General features: G+C 42.5%; 1 long non-coding RNA gene and 2 pseudogenes across 1 annotated transcript; all 3 read left to right on the top strand.

Annotated features, from left to right (window-relative positions):
* The window catches only part of LOC132077834 (uncharacterized), a 672,057-nt pseudogene that overhangs the window by 518,470 nt on the left and 130,084 nt on the right, over window positions 1-23,503 (top strand).
* Window positions 33-2,846, top strand: LOC132077842 (uncharacterized). The gene is made up of 4 exons (XR_009419119.1): window positions 33-140; window positions 580-647; window positions 1,563-1,624; window positions 2,679-2,846. It is a non-coding gene; the product is annotated as an uncharacterized LOC132077842 (long non-coding RNA).
* On the top strand, window positions 2,961-12,462 carry LOC132077840 (synaptonemal complex protein 1-like; annotated as a pseudogene).

Genomic DNA, 23,503 nt, shown 5'->3' with positions numbered 1-23,503 from the left:
ACATTAATTCAGGTCACTGGAGAAAAGGAAGAGCAGGAGGAAGAATGTAAAAAACTGAAGGCTTTGCTTGCAGCCCTGACAGAGGAGTTTGAAACTTCTGTTGCCAATTTGAAAAGCTTGCTGCAAGAAGAGCAAAATAGGTAAATGAATGAGTTTAAATTCCAAGAGTGATCTTACAAGTTGCAGTCTATGACAAAATCAAGAACAATTGGAAATGAAGCTGAAATTTGGAGGTTTTTTCCCCACAGTGGTCTAAATGCAGAGAGTTTAATGTAATTTTTTTTGTTTGTGATAGTTGATACTGTATAAAAAGTAAATTTTTGCCCCTTCCAATTTTCACTATTCTCTCTTTAAGAAATACAGATTTCTGTAGATATATATTTGTTTACTTTTATGTCTACTGTTCTGAGGTTGTAAAAGTGAAATTTGATGTGTGTTGCAGGCAGATCTATCACCTGCCTGTTGGAAGGTAAATGTTCTTAAAGTGCTTGTGGTAAGACTTTGTCTTATTGTCCTTGAAGTTTCAAATGCAGTGCTTTGTACTCTACATTTGGGGTTTTTAATCTACCATTTTCTTAGATTAAAGAAATCTGAAGATGATTCAAAGCTGCTTACCTTGGAGCTCCAGAATAAATCTGCTGAACTGGGTAAGGCTTGTAGAAAGGCAGAAAATGAGCTGGGCAGTAATAAAAATGTTTTCTGCTGTTGTCTGGAAATGGACTGTCTCTTGTAGTTGGGAAATGATTTTACAGTGCCTGTGCCTGTCAGGAATGCCTGGATTTATTTTTACTCAGCTGATCCCTTTTCTTTGGGGGTCATTGGTGCTGGCAGCAGCCAAAGGGCAGTGCTGTGCACAGCTCCAATAGTCAGACCATTCATGCATGAATTCCTCTGCAGGTCATTTTGGTTTGCAGCTCAGAGCAGCAGCACTGCAGGTGCCAGGAGTGACTTCTGCAGCAGAGATAAAACCCTCCCATGGAGGTTTCTGTGACCCTCCCCATGCTAGAAGTGGAATGATGCTGGCAGGGGTTGTCTTTAAATATCATCAATTTGATATCCTGTGGTTTCTAGGGATGTGCTCCTTAGTCCCCAGAGTCAGAGCTCTGCCTTGCTGTTGAGAACTTGCAAAAAATCCCAGAATTGTGAATGTGCACATAGAAACCATCTGGAAGTTAGTAACAACTAGTTTCCTTTCTCAGCATATCCATCTGATACCTTCAGCAGTTCAGATTTTTTTTCTGGAACAATGCAGAGGCATCAATACTTGGAGAACACTCCAGTCTTACAGTCCATGGTTTATTTGAAGCTATAATTGTGGAAAACATAATAGGCTCTAAATTTTATTTAAGATAAATATTTAGTTTCTCTTCAGATATAGATTTGCTAATGTCTGAATCATTTTCTCAAGTCTACATTTAGATTAAGTCATAAATTAGCTTTTCAGTTTCTTAACTTAATCCAACAAGTTTTGAGAACTGGGTATTGCAAAAGGGTAAATGTTTTATACTGCCTGCTAAATATGAAAAATCATTTCTGTTCTATTCATTTTACATTCCATGTAGAAGAGATGACTAAAGTGAAATGTGATAAAGAAGTGCAACTTGAAGAGCTGTCAGAAACTCTGGTAAATGTTCATTTTATTAATCTCATGGCATTTGCTCTTCATATGAAATTCCTCTTGCTTTGTAAGTATCTTAAATGCCATAAATAAACTCTTCTCTAGTCAACCTTAACATTTCTACTAAACTTTCTCACACACAATTTCAGTGTTTTCTTTGAAGAACTTCTTTATTGCCTCTGTTTTTCTTGTCTCCTGTGCTTTTGGTTTTTCTTGTCTCCCATGTTTTTGGTTTTCCATCTCAAGGTTTTTGGTTATTTCCTTCTTTGTTCATGCCCATTCAAATGCCACTCTCTCTGGATATAAAGTTTTCCCATTTTTTCTTCCTTCCAGGAAGGAATTAGCTCTGGCCTCTGTGAACCCTGCTGTGCTGTGACACAGGCCCATTTTCTGTCACAGAAGTCTAAGCTATATGAAATACACTCTTAACAGAGGTTTATTTTCATTATGATTTTATATTTACAAGCCTAACAAGAATCCATATCAACTAAAGTTAAGATAGTCTGAAATCACGTGTGCATTTTACTGTGTCTGCTTGTTCTTATAATCTGTGCATTGAATGTTCTGAACTGAGTTTCACTCATTTTCTAAAATTGGTAAATTGGACGACTTTTATTGAAGAAGAATCTTGAGGCTACTGTAGAAAATATGCAGAGAGAGAAAAATGTGGAGAGAGAAATGAAAACGCTCTCCAGATGAGAGAGGTCTGAAGCAGGGCAATAGTAACATGTTTTTAGAAATAGTGAAGTTACACATCATGACTTGGATTCAAGTTTATACATAAGAAACAGCACCCAGAGCAGGGTCCCACCCTAATTGTGCAGCCCAGGTAATGAAACTCACAGCAGGGGACAGACATGAACAGCACCGGTGTCACAGTTCACTGTCTCACACCACTTCCAGATCCCAGCAGAGACTGCAAAGATCCAATCTGGATAATCCATGACATGGATGTTGTTGGGTTCTTCTGAAAGCCTTGTGCTCTTAGCTCATGTCTGATAACCTCCAGCAGTTGGAGTTTGCACATGGATACTGAAAACTCTTCCTTTTCATTTTGCAGAAAGAATTCCAGGATTTGAAAGCACAGCTGACATGTACAGCTGAGAAGGAACAAGATTATTTAAAGCAGCTTGTGACTCTGAAAACAGATCTTGAACAAGAGGCATATGACCATTTTGAAAATATAATATTGAATTAGTTTTGGTGTAATATAGAAGTTTCTTTAATCCACAGTGAAATGAACTATGATTGTTTTCTAATGGAAGTTTTGAACTACCTATATGCCATTAATTATATACTTACATTTCTAAATTCCACTTTCTCTATTTGTATATATTCTATGGCATATGTAGTTGTTCCATATCTCTCTGACTTATTTAACAAGAAGAGAAAGTTTCTGAATTCATTGCTAATCTTGCTTTGAACTACATCACCTTTACTAACCATTATATTTATATAAAAGTTGACTCTGATTTTCTTTCCTTCTTCTGTCACCTTTTTACATCTCTCTGACTCTGCTGCAAAGCTTATATTTGTAGATAAAGGCCTGGACTTTTTTTCAGCATGGAATAACACTTGATAATGGGTAAGTTTAATTTAAAAGGAGAATTCAAAATGTATCTTCTTATTCTTCTTGGGCATTTGATTTAAATTAGGTTAAAGAATGAACAGCTAACAGTGTATCTCAGTAAGCTTTCACTAGAGAAAGAACAAACAGCACAAGAGAAAAATGCTGTGGCTGCAAAACTCCAGAAGCTGCAAGAACAACAAGAGGCAAGTTGTAAACTTCCAGCTTTCTTGAAAGGACAACATTCAATTTGACAAATTACTCAGTTTCACAAATTAGATGATGAGCTGCAACATGACTTGGGTCTGTAGAGTACCTGAGCTATTTTTTGTATTTGAATTGGAAAGGAAGTGTATTTACACTTGTGAACAAGGCAGGTCAGTGTGCTTTGGATGTCTTTGAATTGTTTAAGAAGTCACTTTGAATTTTATTTCTTTGCTGACACATGGGTCTTTATTTAGGATAGTAAGAAAGAAGAAGAAAATACAAAGCAGTTAGTTGAAAACCTAGAAGAGGCAAATAGCCAGCTAAGGCAAGTAAAAACAAATAATAATAACTGATATTGTTAAAGGAAGTAGACTCAGTTTGTTCTGTTTAAATGCTGCTTTCTGGGATTTTTTGATTAATGTTTTTCTAGATTACATAGCTAAACAGAAACTATTCAGAATTGCTGTTGGCCAAGTAGAATTTTTCTCAGATTAGAAATACCAATTGCTGCAGGAGCAATGTTTGCCATCATTTTGTATTACACAGTAGGAGCTGTCTTGTTTTGCATTAGACATCTCAGGTGTGAAAGAAATTAAAATGGAAACTGAAGGTTATGGATTAAATGTGACGAGGCAAAACTGGATCAGAGTTACTCTCTGTGTCCCCAGTTCAACAGACAGGCAGCTCCCGTGTTTCACAGCTGCATTGCAATAGTCCAGGTCAGGATGTATCTTCCTTGGGTTCCTGGAACATCTTTTCCTACTTAAAAGAAGTATGGACTGTTCACATATTGACTTACTGGGCATGTTGCTGCATTTTAACAACATTTTCATTGAGCAGCTTATGAAGTTCCCATCAACACCAGCAGCTCTTTTCAGAAAATAAAATCTGGGTTTATTAGAAGTACTGAAAATAAGTTAAAGGCAATAAGGAAATATTTACTAATGCTTGTTAATTTGGCACTTAGAAATCAACTGGAGTCTTTGAAGGAGAAAATGGCAAAGACAGGTGAAGAGATGAAAAGTTCACTGGATGAAAGAGAAGAAAATGTATGTCCTGTGTCATGAAAATATCTCACAGAACCTGCAGGGCGGCATTCAATGTAAAATCTTTGTTGGGGTTTTTTCTGCAAAGCTCTGCCTGGGGGATGTGATCTCTGCCAGAGGTTTCTTCTTTCCCAGCTGCTGCCGGCTGTGCCCTTGTGTGTCCACATGTGAGCCCTGGTATTTCAAAAGACAAGCACAGTCACTGGGATGTTCACTCTGTGCTGGAAGTTTAATATTAAAGATTTGTTTGTTTGTTTTCAGGCAAACAGAGAACCTGCTTTTCTGTTTTTTCATATACCCACTCAGTGATGGATGGGCTCTGGATTAGCTTTTTATATGTAGTGTGAGTTTGAGCTTAAGTAGATTCAAACATTTTTACTTTTCTTTCTATTGGTTCAAAGCAACCTGGGGTTTTTAGCAAATTTCAAAATTTCATTGTAAAAGTCAAAGATTTACAATTTAATTTCAGGTTAAGAGAACTGAGAATGAAATTTCAAGACAGGAAAGCCATTGAAGATTCTAGAAAATAATTGGGAAAATTCATTTTTTCATGGATGTAGGGAACTTCACACAAGAGCATTTTTTAAATTGTGAAGATCTTGGGGTTTTTTTCTTCTTCTTTCTTAACTCCATAACCACTAAAGAACTGGTTCACTGTTATTAATTAACATCTTGTGGTACTTTATGGCTAAAACTCTGATTATTCTAACATGGCAGCTGGTGTTTCAGTCCCATTGGAACAAACCAGACTGGTGCAAGTGCAGGTTTGAGAACATCTACAGGAATTGCTCACATAGGGAGTCATTTGTAGAACTTACTAATTCATGTCTGAAATATCTCTTTCAGATGAATAATTTAAAGAAACAGATGGAAAATAAAACCAAATGCATTGAAGAGTTGCAGCAGGAGGTGTGTAGAGATTTTAAATGTCACAAATACATAAGCACATTATATTTTGGGTTGCCCTTTCAGCAGGTTTGTGTCTGCTGTGATGTCTTTAGATACACCTATGTAATTTAAAAATTCTCCTTTCTTATCCTAACCCTGAGCAAATTAGAGAGTCATCTTAGGGATCACTTGATTTGTTAAATGAGCCTTCATTTGAAAAGAGCAATTACAAAAATAATATCTTTAATAAACTTCTACTCTTTTTCATTTAGTGCATAGTGTTATTTATGTACGTGTATGAGTATCTCAGTTAGAGAGTAGAAAAGAATTCTGCACTGGCACAAACTGTAGTAACTTCACTGTAAAAATAAAGAACTTGTGGTTTTGGTCATGACATCTTCACACCTTCTGTCAGCAGCATCTTAGTTTTAATTCCCATTCTGCACCTCATTTGTTATTCCCTGCTGCTGCTCAGGAGGAGCCTTTCTTAAGGTCATGAAGAAACAGTAATTATCACAGAAATTAGCTGAACATTCATTTGTTTGAAGAATTGTTCTGGAACCTGAGCTAGACAACAGAGAGTTATTTGCTTGATGAAAGCTAGAATTTCTTGATGCAGTTAAACCATGACATAATTCTGTTAACTTATTAAGGTACAAGGCTTGTTTTGTTTAATTTCAACAGAATAAGGTGCTGAAAAAGAAAATTACTGCAGAAAGCAAGAAAAGCAATACTTATGAAGGGAAGGTAGGTTTGAATAACATCATGTAGAAGATGAGGTGAGTGTTTTTAACTCCCAGTGTAAGTAATGATAATACTTGTTAAATACATTCTGAACTGGTTTTTGGATCTGGGATACAGACTTTGCAGGAATGAGCTCATAGTTTTTAGAAGATGCTTCCATTTTTAATCATTGGGCACTGACTATTGGACATTTAAGAGATGGATTCACATTGCAATTAATGATGTTTCCAATCTGTTCCTTTTTTTTTCTTTTGTTGATAGTGGACTGAACAGGGTTCAGCAACCTCATTGTAACAGAAAAGCATTTAAAAGAAATATACATATATATAAAAATATATTACTCTTTTTAGTCTGTTCTTTAAATGTGTTCTGCAGTGGCAATCCCTCTGATGGGAATGTTGTGTCCAGCTTTGGGTACTGCACTTGAAGAAAAGTGGAGTTTTTTGAGGATATTCATATGATAAACTTAAAAGGAAAAACTGTAATCAAAATGCACAGCTGGGAGGAAAATGTACCATAAAACCTGTGAAAATCTGATACAGATTTACAAGAGAGAAAAAACAAACATGTGTTTGTTTTTTCTTGAGGCATTCACAGCATTTAGGGTGAGTGCTTAGGGCAGTCTTCCCCATTGTGCTGTTGCCATTGTTCCTTTGAGTATTTTCTAACTCACTTCAGGCCAAAGTTCAACTCTTTATTAAAAAAAAAACACCTGAACTTTTAAATAGGAAACACTTGAATCATATACCTGAAAAGTAACAGTGTTTGTGCTCAAAAATAAGAGGTAAGAAAAAATCATTAACATAGTAATTCCTAAACAAATAAGAGCAGCAATTCTGCATTCTCCAAAGGTGAATAAATTGCAGTTAGAGATGGAAAATATGAACAAGCAACATAAGGAAGAAGTTGACATCTATCTATAAAAAAGACATAGAAACAAGAAAAGTAAATTAAAATAAACTTTGTGAAGAGGTGAGAGGTGTTAATTTTTACTGCAATTTAATTTTTTTTAATTTAAAATGTTTTTATGAAGCTTTATTGGCCAGAGTCCTTGCTCATATTTCAGTCTTATTAACATAAATGGAACTTGTTGTGAATCCCTGTGAGCAAAGCTTTAGTACATTAGGTGCTTAGGTTGAAGTATTTGAATATGTCTTTGAAAATGAGAACTCCATTAAAAATTCTTTCTTTCAAGATACAGTTCAAAGAAATTCCACCCTTGGTATAAGGTCAGCCCAGTTAAATTAGATTATAACTTCTCCCATATTAGTATTTTTCTGCCCACGCATTTTTTGATGGCAATGCTAAGAAATGTTAGGGCAGAGTGCTTGAAATGGCATTTTGGTTTGCAGTGAGCTTGCCTGCCATGGCTGTACCTTTGATCTTGCCCATTTTACCAATCTGCAGAAAAGATGAGGGATTGCAAAGGGATCTTGAAAGCAAATAAAGCCCAAGTGGGATTGCAAACTTTGTACCACAGGGAGAAGAAGAAATTAAGATTTAAAAGAAATGTATTGCTATGTTGATGAATGAAATGCAATTTATTACTAACAGGTAGAAAAGATGAGGTTGCTTTGTAATGAAACTGCAATGATACAGAGAGAAACTGATGCCAGATATCTTGTCAGCACAAGATAACTGAGATGGTGGCACTGATGGAAAAGCACAAGGTCAGAGATTTTCCTGCTTGCTGTGGTTTGCAATGGGTGATACCATGTCAATACCATGTTTATAACTTGTGACACCACGTTAATGACCTTTCAAAAGCAGAAACAGGCCTGAGTCTGGGAAAAGGAAGCTGAACACATGCTGGACTTTGCATCATCTAAAATCCAATTCATTTGAAGATTTTGAAAAGATTCCTATGGGCAGATAAATTCCAGTCATCTAAACTTCTGGGATTTTTAGATTTTTGTTTTCAGTTCAGGCTTCCTTTGATACCATCTGAATGCAATATTTTCCAGTATCAGTTTGGCCTCTTTCTCAAAGGTTACCTAGTGACTGTCAGCAGTTTAGCCTGACACATTTTAGTTTACCTTTCTATTCCTCATTTTGCAATATCTTTAGCAGATACATTAATAAAGATGGCACAGCTGGCTCTTAGTGCTGAGCACATATTGCTGCACAGAAATAAAGCACTCTCTGCCAGTCCACAAAATAATACTTGAATTGAGCATTTCCTGTTTTACAGTTTCTGCAGAAGCATCAATGAATCTTTTCTTTATGAATCTTAAGAGCCTGGTTTGAAAAAATGATGTTTTAAGACTGGATAACTCTATAATTGTAACATTTAGTCACATGTTTTGAGTTGGTTGTTGGTTTGGTTTTTTTGACACAGAATGAATATGATAAAATGGTTGAAGAAAAAGATGCAGAGTTAAAAGTATGTAAAATGAAACAGCAAAAGCAGTTCTCATCAGAAAGAGCGCTGGTAAGGAGCACTTTGCAATGGTCAATAATTCAGGGAAGGGGCTGATGTCCTTGTGTAGGGGTTTTATACTGGCTAAGTGCAGGCACACACAAAAAAACATTCACTCATTTTTCTTTGCTATTGTTGAGCAGAGGAGGGGAAAGAAAAATTCAAGGACTGAGTTAAGATAAAGATTAGGAGAAAAACACTTTGAGGGTAAAGCAGATTCAAACTTAAATAGTATCAAAAATTATTATTAATAGAATTAAAAGTGAGTAATAAGAGTTAATGTAAACCTTTAAAACACCTTTTTTTCCAATCCCTCCCTCTTGCCCACCGTCAGCACAGAGAGACAAAAGATGTGATCTTCAGTCAGTTTGTGACTTCTAAAGATCTTTTTTCAATTTGCTTAGAGTTTCTTTTCCTGCTGTGCTCTGGGGTCTTCCCACCAGAGACATTCTCTGGGAACTTTTCCGGTGTGGTTTGAATTTTTACCAGTAGCAGTCCCACCCAACCTGCTGCAACAGATCTTATTCTGGGCACTAAAAACTCCAAATGTTTCTAAAAATAAATTGGAGTAGCAGTGTGTTTGTGTCTGCTCCTCCAGATAGTGTGTCATGTTCTGACTCCCGACTTTGAATAGGAAACTTTTGTTTTAAATATTTAGATTGTGCCCTTTACCCCTGCTCTCCCAAGGGTTTTAAGGTATTACCTTGAACATTTCTGATCAAGTACCTGTTTCTGACAGTGCTTCAGTCTTTTGTAAACAAGCTAAAGCAAAGCTTCAAGTATAGGGCTGAAAAGCAAATAGAATTATCTTGTGTACCTAATGAGTGTCCCTGTTAATTACTGCCTCACTTGGGACTGTTTTCCTTTTTCTGGGCTGTGCAGAGTTAACCCTGTCCTTTATTTAACAGTTTGTAGGAAAATGAGCTGTCATGTTTGAAAAAGGAACTGTCCTCCCTTAAGGCACAACTGAGAGCAGAAATAGAAGAAAAGGTGGAGTTTTTTATTCCCTGAGCACTGGGGGTGAGAGGTGTGGCCTGGGCTTGTGCTGTGGGAGGAGTTGGATAAGAAATGAAACTGAACAGAAAAACAGTGACTTTGGAATGCTGGGGTTGTGCTAAATCTGGTCATAGATTTGTGTGAACTTTGTAACAGTCTGTGATTATAGATTATATATAAATAAACAAACAACAAAACAAAACTCTCCTTTATTTTTGGTAATTTTAACTGGCTAAAGCAAAAAAGTTCCCTAAACTGCAGGGTTTTTTTCAGTGACTTTTGAATGCTGGGGTTGTACTAAACCTGGTCACATTTTTCATATTTTTGTGTGAACTTTGTAACAGTCTGTGATTATAGACTGTGCTCTGTCATTACACCAAGAAGATTTTTAACAACTGAAATCAAATAAATACTTCCTTGCTGTCACATAACTCTTTTGTAGGAGAATCTTGTAAAAGAGCACTCTGGCAGTATGATTCCTGACAGTGAAAAGAAACACAAGGTAACTTCAACTTTTTAATTGCTTTTAGAATTTGGGAGTGTTTATATGTGTAGAGTCAATTGAAGTGCCATGAGAATTTATTTGCATTCAACAAAAGACATTGGAATGCTTTTGACTTCAAACTTTTTATATTATAGAAAATACAAACTTATGTTCCTAGGACTCCTAAACCTTGTTTAGATCTATATAGTGAATCTATTAATGTAAAAAATAGAAAGTCTCCAAATTATATTCCTAAAATTAAAAAAATAAAAGTAAAAAAAAAAATGTGTTCGTCAGAACAGGAAGTCCCTTGGGCAGTCCAACATTGAAGTTTTGTAACTCCTAACAGTGAATTTTTCTTGTTGCATTTTTCTGCCTGTATTTCTTACTTCTCTGTAGATGATTTTTTTTTCCCCCCTGGGATAAGAAGGGGTTTTAAAGGGTCACACCATTCCATGGAGATATTAGACAGCAGTTTCTGGAAGGGCTCCCAGTGTGTAATTTTTCTTGCTCAGTTGCTGATTTTTTATGTCTCTAGAATTCTTTTACTTAGTCTTACAAGTGTCCATTTGTAAAGGCACTTTTCCTCTATGGAAGAGAAAAAAGCTGATCTAGCTGTAAAAATGGTCAAAGTATCAAAGTAGTCCTGAGTGCAGAGCTCACCCTTCTTCCCTGTCAGGAGTTCACTTGTGGTTTTCACAGTGGAACAATGGAATCCAGCACCATTTTGATGTTATCTGTCTAAAAAAGGACTGCACTGGGCCATTCAATGCTTCTCTGTTTAACTTCTAATGAAAAAACTATTTTAAGTAACACCAATCTTGATGTAGCTATCAATCTTTCTCTGAAAGTTTTTCCTGCAGTTTTGTTTGTTCCCATTTTCTTTGATGTTTGATAGAGTCCAGCGTAGTGGCTACAGTTCAGAATAACCTGAATTTCTGCAGATAAGCATGGAGAACTTAAATACAATGTACAATGAAACTCAGCTCTTCCATAGCTTCCCCTTCATTCTCCTAATTTGGCAACAAAAATAGTATAAAAAATTATATTTCCACCCCACTTTGTTTGGGTCTTTGCTCCATGTTTGGATGGAAAGATCAGAGTTCCACCATTTCTGTCAGGTGAATTCTTGGAAAATCAGACTGTAAACTGGCTTTAGAGTCCATATTTACCCTATAAAATATGATCTAAAAATAGAAACATTTTCTTTCCCAGACATATGTTATAAAGACTCCTCCAAGGGATAAAATGCAGAGTGGAAGAAGCACAAACCTGCCTGCAGAGCAGAGCAGCAGGAAAAAGCAGAAAGTGCTTGTGCAGCTGACACTCAGTCAGACAGCTCTGAGCACACTGACCTCCTGAGAGCCAGAGAACAAATCATGGGCTGAGCAGCTCTTTGTGCTCATTGTTGGGGCTGAGAATGAAATAAAGAGTTTGGGCTTCCACATTCCAGCCAATATTTATGTATATTTTTAATTTATTGGTTCTTTCTGGAATTGTAGTTGTATGTACATAATTAACATTCTTTTTATTGAACTGTTATGCCTCATAATGACAACTTTTCTTTTTCATAATTTAATATCCTTAGGCGGAAAGAAAAAGTAATTTTAATATAGTGTGACTAAGTAACTTTTAATTTAACTTTCAACTTTTAATCATGTAGAGCATAGTCTCGGAAGAAAAAACATTTAAAAATTTGTACAAAGATTATCCACAAGCTTCACAGTTACATTCCACAGCACCAAAAAAGGTATGCTAGCCTTTCCTAAGATTAAAGCAAGCAGTTAATCAGATTGTTTACAGAAACTAAAGGATGGCTTTATTTTCCTTCCCAGAGCCCAGCTCCATGCAGTGTGAAATCTCCAGGCTCTGCTCTGAAACTCAAAACCATGAGGAGGATGCGCCAGGCGGGCTGGACTATGCTCTCCAAAATGGACAGGAAAAGGAAAATTAAAGATAATGTAAAGCTCTTTGCTTAAAATGCAGAAATGCCCAGTGCCCTGGCATTGCTTGCACGGTTGTTCTTCTCTCAGAGTTAGGAATTTGTTGCTTTTTTCTGTCATATTCAGTGTGTTTAATAATTCAAAATGTTGGGACAAAAATGAGCCAATTTTAAATTTTGAAATAAATAGAACTACATAGAAAGTTGTTTCAAAGCTGTTTCTGGCATTATAAACTCTGGTTTTAAAAACTTCTGTTCTTTTACATTTGCTCTGTTTTTCTAAACACATAAATACTTAGTGGAAGAAATGTAGCTGTTAAATCAATGTTCTTTTACCTGAAGTCCTCTTGCTTTTTTCTGCATTTTAATGGCTGTTAGACCTGTCTTTTTAGACTGTTTTGTTTTCAGTATGTTAAAATGGTTTTGAAACTTCTAAAATTTCAGTAGAATTACTTGTATTTAAAAAGATTTCACAAGGAGTAAAATATGCACATTATAAGATTGTGAAAACAATGTTAAGATGCCATTAAATTCTTTATCTGAAATATAAAGTGTGGGACTATTTGTTGTTGCTTTAAATATTTGAACACAGACAGAAATCACCCACCAGCCTTCCTAGGGACCAGCAGAAGTGCAAGGATAGATTAGAACATCTATTTCTGTATTAATCCTTGATTAATCTGCATCAGGGTCTCTGGCTGGTCAGAGTGACCCCGAGAAAAGTTCCAAAGTCTCTTTTCCCAGCCCGGCGCTTGAAGAAGGAGTCAGGGCTCTTCATTTCTCAGTCTCAAGGTTGTTTCATTTATCTTATCTGTAAAAAATTTTCTCCTGCCCTGCCAAGGTCAGCTCAGCGGGACAGTCTGAGGCATTCTGCCTCCCCCGGGGCAGTGTTATGTCTTTATACTACAAACTGCGTGTACAATGTTTACAATTACTTTCCAATACCTATCATCTATGTTAGACAGTGGGCTTTTACTCTAAACCAATCTGTAAGTGCCACCATCACAGCAGAAGAAGAAGGAGAAAGCTGGACACACACAGTTCCCTCCATCTTGCCCCCTGAACCCCCCTACCAGAAACCCCAAAATCTACTTTTTCACCCCGTAATAGCTTCACTAATATGCTACCTAAACTGTTGTGGCTTGCTGATCTTCATAGAAGGTTGGTAACTTGCTCCATGGGTCATAATCAAAACCACAGGGGCATTCTGGGCTCTGTGCCAGCGTCTCTGAGCCCCCTGGCAGGGGTCTGGGCTGCTCAGGACAGCCAGAGGGATGTCCTGGGTCCTGACAAATCTTGGTTTCACAACGACAAACCCTGCTTCAGAGCCTAGACATAACAAGAAAACTACAGGTACATCTTAATCCCCGAGCCCCCTGCCCATCACTGGGGACTCTGGGGGTTTCTCCCCCTGTGCCAGTGTAGGATTGATGGGGGTAGCACGGTCAGGACGCATGGAGATGAGAAATCTCTGCAGCCAGGTCGTGGAACTTGGGGTTTATTGCAAAGGGCCTGGGTGCAGGGCCCTGCTGGGATTTGGGGTTTATTGCAGAGGGCCTGGGTGCAGGGCCCTGCTGGGATTTGGGGTTTATTGCAAAGGGCCTGGGTGCAGGGCCCTGCTGGGATTTGGGGTTTATTGCACAGGGCCTGGGTGCAGGGCCCTGCTGGGATTTGGGGTTTATTGCACAGGGCCTGGGTGCAGGGCACTGCTGGGATTTGGGGTTTATTGCACAGGGCCTGGGTGCAGGGCCCTGCTGGGATTTGGGGTTTATTGCACAGGGCCTGGGTGCAGGGCACTGCTGGGATTTGGATTTTACTGCAGAGGGCCTGGGTGCAGGGCCCTGCTTGGAGCTGCAGCCACAGCTCGGAGCAGGCCTAAGAGAAGAGAGGGGGAGAGAGGATGAGAGGGTAAGAGAGTAAAAGCATAAGAGAGTAAAAGGGGTAAGAGCATCAAAGACAAGAGGTAAGAGCAAGAGTAAGAGAGGTAAGAGCTAAGACAGCGAAGTTCCCGTTACAATACAATAAATCTTCTTCTATGTTGAATATTCTGATTCTCACTAACCAATCTAGTACAATATAGAAATCCTACAGCATTTCCATACTGCCTGTAAGAATCACTGCATTACCATACAGGGCTACATTTTAAACCCTAAAAACTCCTCTGTGGACCCCTTCTTGTAGGGGCAGCTCTGACCCTGGGACCTGCCTGCAAGCAGAGGGAATTGTTCCATCAAAAGGGGATTACTTTCAGTGGCCTCACCGTTATTTTCCCGTTGTTCAGTAACTGAGGGATCTCAAAGCTTGCTTTCATTTCAATCTCGCTTATAGTTTCCATATTCTCAAAATCTTTTGCCAGACAATCATATTTGTAAGGCTTTCCTCTTTCGTCTTCCCCAACACCCCAGAGCCGGCGCTGCTGCGGCCGTGGGGCAGAGGGGCTGTGAAAGGGGGATCCGGGATTGGAGCGGGAGGAAGGGGAGGGAGAGGAGAAGCGGAGGAGCAGGAACAGGAGCAGCACGGAGGGAGCAGCCCGAGGAGGAGCAGCAGCCGGGAAGGAGCATTGCGGGGTTCCACGGCGAGCCCGCAGCTCGGCTGGGCCTGGCAGCATCGCATTGCCCCGCGTCCCGCAGGTGAGCGCCGAGGGGAAGCGGCAGCTGCGGGAGGGGTTTTGGGGGGGAAGAGGAGGATTCTGCTGGGGTTTGGACCTTGCCGATTCCGGAGTTGGGAAAAGTGCGTATTGTAGGGCTCTATGCAGATATTTACTGTGGGAATCCATAAAATCAGAGGGGTTTGGGAAAGCTGCAAAAGGCAGGCCTCGGAGACAGCAGAACTGTGAGTAGAGCACAGCCATGAGATAGGTCAGCAGAAAAATTATTTAAACTGTAGAAAAAGCAAGGGCAAATAGAACAATGGCCTGTGTATTAACGCTTGTCTGAATAGCTCTCTAAGCTGCAGAAAGTTTATTTAGCAAGATATTAGGAAAGTTGAAGCTTAAGAATGGAGCTCTGTGCGTTGTGTTTTAAGGCTTACAAGCAGGTATTGTATTCGAAATAAGCAAGCATTGTTTTAAGCAAAGGTACGTGTGCTTATGGTGTGTGAAAAACAGCAATCACTTGTTTTTAAAATTTTAAAAGTTTAATAGTAATAAAATAGTTCTACAAATAGTAATACAATTAGAGTAATAATAATTTGGACAATTTGAACTAGGACAATACGAGACAACAAATATAAAGAGTTACGGACGTCTGGGTACCTTTTTCTGGGCAGCACGAGCCCGAAAAAGGACCCCCGCTAACGAAGATTAACCCTTAAAAACAATAACTCATTGCATATTCATACACCTCATAGATGATGCATAAATTCCATTCAAACATTCAAACACAGGATTCTGTGGTTCTGGTCAGTGTCAGCTTCTTTCTCTGAATCCTAACAGTGCCTTCGAGGCGGGAAGAAGTTCGTTTCTTCTGATAAGAGAGCAATAAATTCTTTTTCTCTGAAAGGTTTAGGTGTCTGTGGCTGCTATCTTGCTGCAAGTCCTTTCTTTAAAAAAGTATCCTACATAGTATCATTTCTATGTTAACAATTTTTATTACCTAAAACTATATTTAACACGGTACTTAAGGGAATTAATACAGCATTACTTTCTAACACAACACATATAATATTCATTTTAATATTTGCAAAAAGCCAATCATAAAATACAGGCATTTTCACATTTACCATATGTATTTTGATGTATTGATCAGTAGTGCTGTATTAACAGTTTAATAATAAATGTAGTCTTGTAATTAAAAGGTAACTTTTGCAGTTAAAAGAAGAACTATGTTAGTGGGGTTTTTTTAAAGAAAGGAATGAGGCACTCGCACCAGATAGCAGCCACAGGACACCTGAATCTTTCAGAGAAAAGAATTTATTGCTGTCTTATCAGAAGAAATGAACTTCTTCCCACCTCAAAGGGGCTGTTAGGATTACAGGGAAGAGGTTGATGATGGCCAGACAGAATCCTGTGTTTGAATGGAATTTATGCATCATGTATGAGGTGTATGAATATGCAGTGGGTTATTGTTTTTAAGGGTTAATCCTTTGCTAACGGGTGTCCTTTTTCGGGCTTGTTCTGCCCAGAAAAAGGTACCCAGACGTCCATAACTCTTTATGTTTGTTGTCTCGTATTGTCCTAATTCAAATTGTCCAAATTATTATTACTCTAATTGTGTTAGTATTTGTAGAACTATTTTATTACTATTAAACTTTTAAAATTTTAAAAACAAGTGATTGGCATTTTTCTCAGGAGTTGAGTCCCAAATATATTTTGGTCGCTGAGAGAGGTATTTTTAATTCATTTGATGAGAGGATATTTTTGGATCTCTCAGGAATGCAAAGGGGAGCAGGGGAAGCGTTGAGTGCCTGGAGTGGAGGTATGCTGGGGAAAGGGGACCCTGGAACACCTGATATAAAATTTCAATGGTCAATCCAAATTTTACTTCTATACTTTTTATTTTAAAGCAAGCAAGCAGCGCTGGGTGGCCGGGGAGTCACTGCTCCATTCACAACACACACAGTTCAGTAAAGTATATATACTGTTTTTAAGCCTACAAAGCAGTTTCTAATGTGCTTGGTTAGTCCAAATGAGCAAATATCAATAAGCTGGGAGCAGTAATTTCATAATATTTCTAGGTGGTCATTGATTGATATCCTTGTAGTTGTCTGGAGGGAGGCCTTGCACTGGTGTCTGCTACATGATTTTGTCAAGTGCATCAAGCTTTTTATTATACATAAGCTTTTAATTGCTTTGTTGCAATATCTCTTAGCTTTACCCCAACTTCCTCTAATTTATTCTAAGCATCAGTCATCTTGCTACCTCATCTCTTTTGCTCTACTGTACTTCTTTGATTTTGATGCTTTTTTTGGCTGTTTGGTCAGAAAGTTTCAAAAGCTTTCTTTGTGTCTATTTTGGACACAGCAGATAGAAGCATTTGCTGATTCCATTGCCAATTGGCATGAATCACAAAAACAATTTCCACAGAATCAGGGGAGGGTGAGCCCTGGGACCCCCCAAAACCCCCTCATCATGTCTGAGCAGGACCTGGGAGATGGGGGGATGCCCAGGACCCACAGGCCCCCCAGCAGCTCTGAGAAGAGGGACCCCCATAACCCCAAAGTGAGGACACTGGAAACAGGGAACTCCTGGGAGAGGTTTTTGGACTTCTTGATTTTTGGAGGTATTTCTGGCCACCAGACACCCGGTGACTTCTATAGATGGACTTGGCCAGTGGGACCATCAAAGGCAATGCACTCACATCTTGTTTTTTCCCCAAACCAGGATTTCCCATTCCCAAACCTCATCTGGATGGAGAAGGCTGTGAAGAAGAGGAAGATGCCCCAGGGCACTGAGGCAGGTGAGGAGGAAGTCAGTGCCCCTTTCTCCCTCTCTCCTGCTCCATCTCCCAGCCCAGCACGGCCCCGGCTGCAGCACAGCCCCACTGCTGATGCTGTCCAGCCAGGGATGCACTGGGGGGATCTCCTTCCCCTTCCCTCTGGCACACAGGCAAATCCCATCCTCTCCTTGTCCTTCCTCCTCCAGACAAGGAGCTGAGGATGGAGAGCAGGGCAGACAAATCCCCATGGCAGAACCTCATGGCAGAGGCCATTTTGAGCAGCTCTAGGGCACAGGAATCCAACGGGGAGGAAAAGCCATGGAGATCCCTCAGGAGGAGGGGCTGCAAACCCAGGCCAGGGTGCTCCGAGGAGGAAAGACTCAGCCTGTGCCAGGAAGGCAGCCAGATCTGGCCAGATCTCTGAAGTGGTGGTCCATGAGCAGATTGACAATGGCAAGAAGCCCCACCAGTGCTTGGAATGTGGGAAGAGTTTTGGCAGGAGCAACCACCTGCTCATCCACCAGAGGACCCACACTGGGGAACGGGCCTATGAGTGTGGGCAATGTGGGAAGAACTTCAAGTTCAGCTCCCACCTCATTGTCCACCAGAGGATCCACACCAATGAATGGCCTTATAAATGTGGAGAATGTGGGAAGGGCTTCAGGAGGAGCTCCAGCCTGAAACTCCACCAGATCATCCACACTGGGATACGACTCTTTGTATGTGGGGAATGTGGAAAGGGCTTCCGTGACAGATCCCGCCTGATCATCCACTAGACAATGCACACTAGGGAATGCCCCTACACATGCTCAGAGTGTGGGAAGAGCTTCATTGAGAACTCCAGCCTGATTCTGCACCAGAGGATCCACACTGGGGAGAGGCCCTACAAGTGCAGGTAATGTGGGAAAAGCTTTAGGCAGAGCTGCCATCTGAATGCCCACCAGAGGATCCACACTGGGGAGAGGCCCTACAAGTGCAGGGAATGTGGGAAAAGCTTTAGGCAGAGCTGCCATCTGAATGCCCACCAGAGGATCCACACTGGGGAGAGGCCCTACAAGTGCGGGGAATGTGGGAAAAGCTTCAGTCAGAGCACTAGGCTGATTCTGCACCAGAGGATCCACACTGGGGAGAGGCCCTACAAGTGTGAGGAAGGTGGGAAAAGCTTCAGGCAGAACTCCAGCCTGATTGCCCACCAGAGGATCCTCACTGGGGAGACACCCTATGAGTGTTCTGAGTGTGGGGAGAGGTTTCAGAGCTGATACCGTCTCCTCAAGCATCAGCAGATTCACACAGAATAGAGGCCCTTCTGCTGCCCTGACTGCAGGAAGGGCTTTAAGAAAAACTCTATCCTCGTCACCCACCAGCGGATCCACACTGGGGAGAGGCCCTGAACGTGTTCCAAGTGTGAGAAGAGCTTCTCCCAGAGCTCTACTGTGACTCAACACCAAGGGAGGCAACAGTAAGGGATGCCCTACAGCTGCCCTGTGTGCAGGAAGAGTGTTGCCTTGATTTTTTAAGATTTTTTGAGTCTTCTGATGTCTACATTCTTGTAGCAAACTTTCTCAAACACTTTCTGTAAATAACTTCTTGTTTTGCGTTCTTTCATAGAAGAAGAAAAATTTGATGGACTGTTAGTTTGTCCAGTGTCATTGGAGAGGTGGCACTTTCACCCTCCAATCCATGGTCACTTTTAGAAAACTATAAATGTTGGAGTCAGAAAATAAACTTCCCTTTTCTTTCCCTTGAGAGCAGCAGTGTGCGCTCGTGTTGTTTTGTGTCCTACAGTGACAGGAAGAGCTTTGAGCGCTGCTTCAACTCCATCCCCCGTTGGGGACCCCCACTGGATGGTCCACAGTGACCCTCACTGTGCAGAGACTTGGTCATCCATGGTCCTGGTGATCCATGTTGGGAAGACACCTGGCTGGTGGTCTCCACATCTTCCTGGCTCCCCTTGGGCACTTGGACATGGCCAGAGAAAAATCCATTGGGATGCAAACAGACATCAGAATTTCACAGGGGACAGCATAGTTTTTTACTTTTGACACCAAAAAAGTCTCACCTTTTGCATCCTATCATTCTTCGGGTGGCATCCAGGAACTCCAAATGGTGTTGGAGGTCTTTTCCAACCTGAATCATTCCATGATTCTAATTCTCTCTGGCCCACCGGCATCTTCCACAGCCAAATGGTGATGGACTGGGGCAAAAAACCAGGATTTTGGAGACAATGGAGTGGAAACTCCTCTTAAAAAAGGTTGTTCCTACCCACCCAAGCACATGGATACTCAGCAGCAGGGACACATAAATGCTTTTATTTTGGCCTTTATTTTCTTTCATTTTTCATTATCCTTCACCCAACATTGGGGTAAATATAAAGTCATTTAACTAATACACGGATGGTGACATTGTGGGACCTGCGTGGGGATGTGGTGGGGATGGGGACAAGGACCTGGGTGGGGATGTGGTGGGGATGGGGACAAGGACATGGCTGTGGATGGCGATATTGGGCATGGGGGGTGTCACAGATAGAGATGGTGACATGGGGCTCTATGGCCATGGAGGAGGACATGGGGGACATGGCCATGGATGGCGACACAAGTGACCTAGAGACAAGTCCATGGGTTGACGTGTCCATGCCATGGGGTGTCCCATGGCCAAGGACAACACATCCCCACCACCACCATGATACTGTCCCTTTCATGCTACCATTTATTCCCTGCTCCTCCCCACTGTCACCCCACTGTGAACCCAGCCAGGGACAGGGGTGGCACTTGGGGACACTCCTGTCCCCACTCCAGCACATGCCTGGGGCCAGAGAAGCAGAGAAGGGGTTCAAGGATGATGGGGACCGTTCCTTGCTGTTCTCCGGACTGAACCTCAGAGGACTGAACACCTGGGGTGACACCAACACAGTCACACCGAGGGGACACAGCTGTCACCACCATGGTGACAGGGACACCTCAGAGGGTGGCCCTACCTCAGGCTTGGGCCAGAAGTCAGGATTGTGGTGGGTCCCGTAGATGCTCATCAGGCAGATGACCCCTGGTGGGATGGGAATGGCCACTTTAGGGACAGCAGATGAGGGTGGGTGGTGACACTGGGGACACCCTGGCCATGCCATACCCTTGGGGATGACACGGCCATCACACAGGGGGATGTCCTTGGTGCAGCGCCGGGACACAGCAGTGACAGGAGGGTGCAGCCGCAGGCTCTCCTTGATGCACATGGTGGTGAAGGGCAGCTGGGACAGGTCCTCCCTGGGGACAAGTGGGGTGGCACGTGTCCCCGAGCCACATGACCGGGGTGGCCCTGGGGACATCTCACCATTCAATGTCTGCAGTGTCCTGGCCAGCCAGGAGCTCCTGGACCTCCTGGCGGCATCGCTCCTGGTGCTCAGGATGGCCGGCCAGGTTGTAGAAGAGCCATGCCAGGCCACTGGCCGTGGTGTCATGGCCTGTGGGGACACTGGGTGAGTGAGGGGACACTGAAGGGCCTCTTCCCCAATGGCACCTGGGAGCTCGTGCTCACCCTCAAACATGAAGGTGTCAGCCTCAGCCGCGATGTCCTCGTCCGACAGGGTGCGGCCATTCTCGTCCTGCAGGGGCAAGGTGAGCCACAGGCCACTGGGGCCACCAGTCTGTGGGCCACCTGGGGCCAAATCCCATCCATGGCCACCACCCTATGGCACCACAATCCCACTGGCCACCAGCTCTATGGTCAATACTGCCCACGGCCACCACTGTTCCCCTGTGGCCACCAGTCTATGCCCAAGCCCCCCATGGCCACCAGCATCCTACTGACCTCTATGGCAAATCCTTCCATGGCCACCACCACTCTTCTTGACCACTTCCATGTTCCATGGCCACCCCCCCAGCCCCACCTTGGTGAGCAGCAGGATGTACTTGCTGGGCCGTCTGCACCAGGGACAATGGGGGGACACTGTGGCCACCAGCATGGATGATAGCAGGACCATTGGGGCCACCAGAATGGCCAGCAGGGACAGTGATTGGAAAGGATGGCCAGTGGGAACCGTGGCAGAGCCAGCACAGCCACCAGGATGGCCAGCAGGTGTGGAGAGTATTATTAATAATTGGTTAGCTGAGAAAGGCCATGCTGACATAATGCCGCTGGTTAAGCTGAGAGAGGGAAGTCAGCAGTCAGTAAGCTGAAAGGAGAAGTCAGCAGTTGGTGACCAATGAGAGGCAAGGACAGAATGCCCTTGCCGCAACATGAGGATAGGGAAGAGAGATTCTTCCTGAGAATGTGTAGAAAGTATCAAAAGTATAACCATAAGAATGCAGAAGTAGGCGTAGTTGCTGATATGTAACTAACCAATCCTGAGCTCAACTTCTGCAGTATGTATGAAGCTCATTATGAACTGTATTTAACCTGCTGTACTGATCAATAAAATTGGGCCTGTGATGATCTAATTGATGTCCTGGTCTCCTTCCGTCGACAAGCAGGGACAGTGGTAGGGTCACCAGGGCCACCAGGATGGCCAGCAGGGACAATGGTAGGGTCACCAGGGCCACCAGGATGGTGTCATGATCCGCTCGTACAAGCAGGGGTCATGATGGTTCGTTAACTGATCTCAGAGTGCAGAAGCAACACGGAAGGGGATTTTAGTATCAATCAAAACAAATGCACCTTTTATTGAGTGCCCACAGCAGATGTGATAGGAGGATTAGAAAGGAGAATAAAGGACAGAGAGAAAGAGAGGGAGAGAGAAAGAGGGGAGGAATAGCTGCCAGTGGAGAGATGAAACCCTCATGGTCCAGCCAATAGATCCGTCTTGTCACGTCAGGGAGAATCTCAAAGTGTTGGTTCTATTATAGTCCTCCACCAAGGGGGGGAACAGGTAAGTCTATTGAAACCACCGAGAGGGAACAGGTAAGTTTACAGACAGTCCATGTTCTCAGCAGTGAGTGAGACCAATTGGTCCAGGGAACACACCTGCAGGCAACACTTGGCAAACATCTGGCTTCAGTCCAGCCAGCCTCCTGTGTTAGAGTTATCGGGGTCTCAGTCTCAGCCCTTGGGAGGGGGCTTCAGTCTCCGTCCATCACAGTGGTCGTGAGGCAGATGAGGGAAACTTCACACTGTCTCTTACAGATGATCAGTGGGGACAGGTGACACTCACTCCTGGCAGTGGCTCTCGTGGCTGAAGATGCACTTCTGGAGCGTGTCCAGGGCGAGGAGGCTCAGGGGCTGCAGCACCTCCAACTCCACTGGCCCCCACCAGCTGCCACTGCTGCTGCCGCCCACTTATGGGGAAGGACTGGGTTGGGGAGGGAACAGGGAGGGGATCAGGGACAGGAGATAAATTTGGGGGTGGGACAAGGGTGGGAGAGGGGAGGAGTTGAAGAGAGGGTGTGGAACAGGGATGTGGTGATGAACGAGGGATGGGGTTGGGGTTTGGGTGCAGCTTTGAGTTTGGGATATGGGACAGTAAAGAATTTGGGTACAGGATGGGGCTCGGGGTGCAGGACGGAACTCAGGAGGCAGCAGTGGGTGCAGGACAGAATTTTGGGTGCAGGACTGTCCTACAGTGATGTTATGATGGTTGTATCCCCATCCATGTTCTGTTTATGCTGGATATTATGTTCTGTGCCTTCAAGACTGGCTCTGAAGTTTTGTTTTGGTTTTGTTATCAGCCGCTCCCCCACGGCTGGCAGGGCACAGAGACAGGGCAGTACATGGTGCTGCTTTTGCTTTTTGCTTGGCTTTTTGCTTTGCTCTTGCTTTTGTTTCTGCTCATTAGTTAGTTTAGTTAAGCACTTCGAATTTTTCCCTGGACTGTTTTCCTTTCCCTTTTTTGGAACCACTCAAACCTGCTCCAGACTGGGACCTGGGAAACACCGAGAGTTTGCACCTTGTGGCTGCAGCAGCTGCCCCAGCACCAGAGGGACTGATAACAGAGCGACCACCCCAAGAGAGACTTTCTGAATTTGTCATCTTTTTCAGAGTGGTGAAAGAGTGTTGTCACCTGGTATTGTTCATTTTGTGTGCTGGGGGTGCTTTGCCTGTTAAATAAACAGGTTCTTTCCACTTCGCTCCAGGGAATCCTTCCCGACGCAGTTGGGGAGAGGGGCTGTGTGGGTTTGCTTTCTGGAGGGGCCCCTTTGGAGGTTTTCTCCCAAATTTGCCCTAAACCAGGACAAAATTTGGTGCCCAGTGTGTGGGGATTGAGAGAGAGTGGAAAAACCCCTGGTCTGACTGC

Source organism: Ammospiza nelsoni, chromosome 10 (genome assembly GCF_027579445.1).
Source record: "Ammospiza nelsoni isolate bAmmNel1 chromosome 10, bAmmNel1.pri, whole genome shotgun sequence".
NCBI lineage: Eukaryota > Metazoa > Chordata > Aves > Passeriformes > Passerellidae > Ammospiza > Ammospiza nelsoni.
This window is presented reverse-complemented; position numbering and strand designations above follow the sequence as displayed.